The sequence below is a fragment of the Quercus lobata genome, chromosome 4, assembly GCF_001633185.2.
Source record: "Quercus lobata isolate SW786 chromosome 4, ValleyOak3.0 Primary Assembly, whole genome shotgun sequence".
Classification (NCBI taxonomy): Eukaryota; Viridiplantae; Streptophyta; class Magnoliopsida; order Fagales; family Fagaceae; genus Quercus; species Quercus lobata.
In genome coordinates this window covers 5,792,956-5,798,272 of record NC_044907.1, presented here as the reverse complement: position 1 = coordinate 5,798,272, position 5,317 = coordinate 5,792,956, and the positions used below count along the sequence as shown (strand labels likewise).

The window sequence follows — 5,317 nt, the reverse complement described above, 5'->3', positions numbered from 1 at the left end:
GGCCAAAGGCCGAACCACGTAAATCTTTGGTGTTTTCTCTTGTGTGTGGTTGGCTATTTTTCTTTTGGGATTTTTCTTTCCTTTTATAATATTTTGTTTGTGAGATCTTTCTAAAGGTATAATATTTTTATAAATAAATCTTATGCGGGAGTGCTATCCAAATAACCTTTCCCACAATAGTCAATCTATAGCCAGTCCAGCCAACTCGGTGTTGGGTTGCTTCTAGTACTACACTTAGGTCATTTAGATTAAACGAAAAAACAACCAAATGGTGATAATCTAATCAATGCAGATTTTATTGATAGCGAATAACTCATAGAACTTCTATTCTGACCATGCACACTTATGTAATTTTTATGTTAGTTTGTACAGCCTATGTTGCTTGTGATTTTGCAAAGTATGGTTATGGTGTGTATATTTTCAATTTGATTTAGAGAATGGTTAGTTGTTAATGGAATAAAAGTTGGATGAAGGTTTAGTCTCTTCTATGGCTAGTTTATATATATATTTCTGAATAATATGAATTTTGAATGGATCCAATAACATTTAGGGTCTTGTCTTCAACAAAAATGATGTAGTCCAAACCAGCATATAATGCACTAGAAACAACCAAGAGTGTCGCTTTGGCTTCAGCCCAAAAAGGATCACCTTTTACATCGATCCTAGATTCTCAGTCCATGCATGATTGATGTTGCCTAAATGGTTTCGGCAAATTGCTGCAAGTTATACATTGTTTCACAGTAGCACCGGATTTTAAGGTCAAGAGGATTCTATCTTTCAAATATTTCACAAGTTTTGTATTTGTAATATTTGGCCTGATAAACAAGTAATTTCTGAGTTGAAGAACCTATCTGAACTCAAGCACTTTTACAGGGAGAACAACCCCAAATCAGTATGTGCTTCTCCACAGGATTCTCGCTTAGCTGCGGAGATCCAAGAACAACAGAGCCTGCTGAAAACCTATGAGGTTATGGTGAAGAAATTTCAGTCTGAAATTCAGAACAAAGATTCTGAGATTAATCAGTTGCTTTCAAAACAATGTTAATTAAAGTGTAATATCTAAAGCAGCCCTCCAATTAAAGTTTATTTTTTTTTTTTTTGGTATAAAAGATTGGTCTAATAAGATCGAATTGTGAGACTATAAACTAAGAGCATTTTGATGGCACATTTCAAGTCTTTTGCTACCATTGCATATGCACTTGTCACCTTCTCAATTCTAATCAGCTCAGGATTTCTATGTAAGGAAGCAGCCTGTGAAACCAATGGCAACTAGAGGTTTTAATTAATTATCTCACTTTCTACTTTGATTCTCATTCTTAAGATTTAAAAGGTTTTATTTCTGTCCACAGACAATTAAAATGTTCTACATCTGGTGTTTTCGTCGAATCTTGTTAATTTTTTTATAGTTTTAAAAAAATCATACTACAAAGATGAAATTTTCATTTCTAAAAATATAGTCTTGTTTCTATTTTGATTCCCAAGATATGCATTTCGTTCAACACACTGATGGAAAACATAACAAAAAAAGATATATGAGGGACACTATAAATTTTATGGGCAAATTAGAAATGTAGAATCAAGAGTTTTTATTATACATTAATCAAGAGTTTAATCTCCATTCATATATTTTTCATGACTAGAATTATACAATTAAAAACGACTAATGTTTTTATTACATTTTGCACCGAAACGTTCATTTTAAAACTCGTGCTATTTTTGAGCTAGTAAGCAAGGAGAGGGCGTGAGAGGAAGCTAATCTTTCATGCATAACAAGTGATATATGTATCTATAAACGCTGTTGATTTTAGGGAGCTCTTAGCCCCATTTACATCCCGCAAGATGCAATGTCCTTAAACAACAAGAAAATTCAGATTAGAATACAAAATACCTCAAACAATGTTGCCTAGAACATGTCATCACAACTCCATATTGACAAGAACGGAAGCCCAAAAAAACAATTATATAAACAGTTCCAAATATATCACTATTGGTGAGGGAACCATACAACTAGGTAACGGCATGGCTATTTGCACGTCCATCACTAAAAATCATTATCCCAAAAATAGACAGCTGATGAGAACTCTCTCAAACATACCCATCCAATGCATGACGATTTTATTACTTTGATAGAAGATGCACCTTGATAACTAGTATAGCATGCCCAACACTCCATGTTCTGGTCCCCTCCAGCAAGCAAATCTGCGTTAATGATAGCATTGAGAGGTTTAGAGAACAGTGACTAGAAAATATTACTTAAAAAAAAAAACAATTTCTTCATCTTGACTTTTTCCTGTTGTTTTTTTTAATCATAAATTAATTAAAAAGAAGGGACAAGGAGAAAGAATTCCTAAGATTCACAGATTTGTAGAAGAATCTTGAAACCTGATTTGTACGGTAAATTTATATCCTAACAAAAGCTTATGACCTATAAAATATTACTGCAAATTTCATTTGGCATGAGTTGTAAGAACCGTCCAATAATTTCATGTCAATCCAAGTTATCAATATAAACTTAGAAATAAGAACCAATCATCAAGTCAAATACCAAGGTCAAACCCACAACTTGTTCACTTTTTGTGGAAGGCACTTGACATCGCACCAAGACCCAACCTCTAAATCACTTTGTTGGACCCAAAAAAATACCGAAACCTAAAATTCCCAACACCCATAACAAGTAGAGTCAAACATCTCACCATTGAAAGGTGAATAAGTACAACTAGGCAGCAGAGGCAATGGAACCAAAATATATATTTGTAAAGCAAAGAGACATTGAAGGTCACTTCTGGGGTCCAACTGAGCAACCATCAACTTACACAAATCTTAGAAAAGCATATAAATATCTCTATTGCATCATAACTTAAAAACAACTGGAGTGCCACACTGGCATTTGAAAAGAACTCAGCAATTGAAGTGGCGCATGATTTCTACATATCATTAGATATCCTGCAATATGAATATAGGTTCAAGCAATTAAGAGACTTTTTGCAATTGATGAAACTGGTGCAACTGATAACCAATTTTTTGGCAAAACCACAGTGCTAAGGTGGTATTATAAGTTTATAACCATCAAGACAATCCTTCAGATTCAGTAAGTACAAGAGCATGCCATCATTGAAAACTTTCCTGATGGCCAACAAAGCCATTATTTGTCAAAGACTGATATTTTTTGCTCAATATACCTAGCATGTCAATGACTGCTAATGCATTCCAAGTAGAGGTCAGGTAAAACCCTTGCACCACGGGTACATAGTATACAAATTTACTTTTATTTATTAGTTTGAGCTCTAGTTGGAATAAAAAATTTCTAAAATTAAGGAACTTCAAAAAATTAATCTAGAGGTCAAGTCCTAATGTACAAAAACTTGTATGGAAAGCAGAATCCAAGTCATAACTTCATACTTACTCTAGACTATAAAACAGCATCTGTTCACCTTATACGCATGTTACCAAGGAACTCTGACAGCCTGGCAATAACCAAAACTCAGTGAGCATGGGAATATGAAATTATTTAAGGGAAAAAAAATGGACTGAGTAGAATAACAACAAAAGGTACAGACAAAACCTAATATTTTTAGCTATCACAGTTTCTCCATCCTCAGACCCAAGATGACGTAGAACTACCTCCTCTAGACGGCCATCTCGATATGCATGCTGCAATAAGAGAACATCCATTCAAAAAAACCTAATGAGGCTCTGAACTTATTACATTGCATGCAACCCCCATAACCAAAATAGGGAAAATAAAAAGCAGATGCATATACTTTTAAGCAGAGAAGGCTCATAAACCTGTATAGAGAAAAATGATGCAGCACAGAAAATGAGTACATTTGTAACATGACATACAAGTCACAAAGATGAGCCTTCTGTAACAACCCGTATTTGCAAACAAACCACTTCATAAAGCAAGTCCACAGAACCCTTTACTGAAGGTTTTCCAAAAGAAGCTCAACAAGCTTAGTAACCCCTCTTCCACTCATGGGAAAGAAATATAACAAATATAACATTATACACCACAGTGGTAATCACTTCACCGGCCATGCTTGTCAAATGTCTTAAAATATCAAACTATAAGGAGCATAAACTCACTAAAAAGAGAAAATGTGTAAAAGGAAGACCTTCAAACAGGAAATTGAAGTGTACATGTCAAACTACGAGAAAGTTCTTTGCTTACAAAGTATCCGAGGAAACTGAGCACCATTAATGACATACATAAAATTGTTATGTGCTCCAGCAATCAAATATCTACCAAAGAACCTACACTTCCAGGCTTATTGACATCAACATTGGATAATGCCAGTAATCATCCCAAGCAGAAACAATCTAACCCCAGCAGGAAAACCAAGATATCAATTATAAATAATAGTATGTTGTCATAATATAGAGTTCAAAAACTACAAGCAAGTCTTTCTGCTGATGCAAAGAGTAGTAGGCTGACAAAATGCCAACACGGCAATGTTTAGAAAATCCCCACAGACAATCAACATGATTACAACTGGCTATATCTAGTAGCTCATGGGCTATAAAAATCTTCTTCATCACTTGATGAGTCAGATGTATCCAGAATCAAATCCCTTAATAAAAGAGCCATCTCCAAGGATGTTAATTCTTCCATGGGGTCGAGAGCTATCTCAGAGGCTGTTAATTCTTCTATGGAGTTGAACATATCAAACAGGTCATCCACAAAACCAGATCTTCATGGAGGGGGCCTTCGTGGAGGGGGCCTGTGATGTCTCCACGTGTATGAGCCTGGCTTGACCTTATGCTGGAACACAACAAACATTCTACCCATTAAAGGAGTCATAAAGCTAACCCTCTTCTAGATGGAAGTAAATTACAAACAAAAGGTGTATAATTCTTGGAACAACATTGACTAGAAGCCATTCTGACAGCAACTCTAGGAACATCAATAATACAATTGACACAAAAAAAGAAATAGACCGTTTGTGCCCCACCTATACTTATCGATAAAGCCAAAAAATAAACCACAGAGACTCAGAAAAACAAGCACAAAAGAGAGAGAGTGTGAGAGAACAAAATTGTCACATTGTTTTAGAAAATGTTAATTTGCTATGCTCGCCTTCGGTGAGGTAAGCAATTTGTAATTTTGTAGATGATTATATCAGTTCCTGGCACAGAATACAGATACGGGACACTTGAAATGCAAAATGTAGCAACCGCCTCTTATGCGGATTGGTACCTCCCAAGCACATACGTGCTTGGGGTACAAGGAAGGGAGGGGTTCAGGTAGTAGCATTAGGATTTCTAACCAATAAAAAAAAAAAAAAATATATATATATATATATAATATGATAATCAA

General features: G+C 35.0%; 1 long non-coding RNA gene across 1 annotated transcript; it reads right to left on the bottom strand.

Annotated features, from left to right (window-relative positions):
- Positions 1 to 2,086: 2,086 nt before the first annotated feature.
- Positions 2,087 to 4,210, bottom strand: LOC115983512. Its single transcript, XR_004090084.1, has 5 exons — positions 3,787 to 4,210; positions 3,563 to 3,651; positions 3,404 to 3,464; positions 2,814 to 2,943; positions 2,087 to 2,184 (listed from the first exon to the last, which is right to left on the bottom strand). It is a non-coding gene; the product is annotated as an uncharacterized LOC115983512 (long non-coding RNA).
- Positions 4,211 to 5,317: the final 1,107 nt, after the last annotated feature.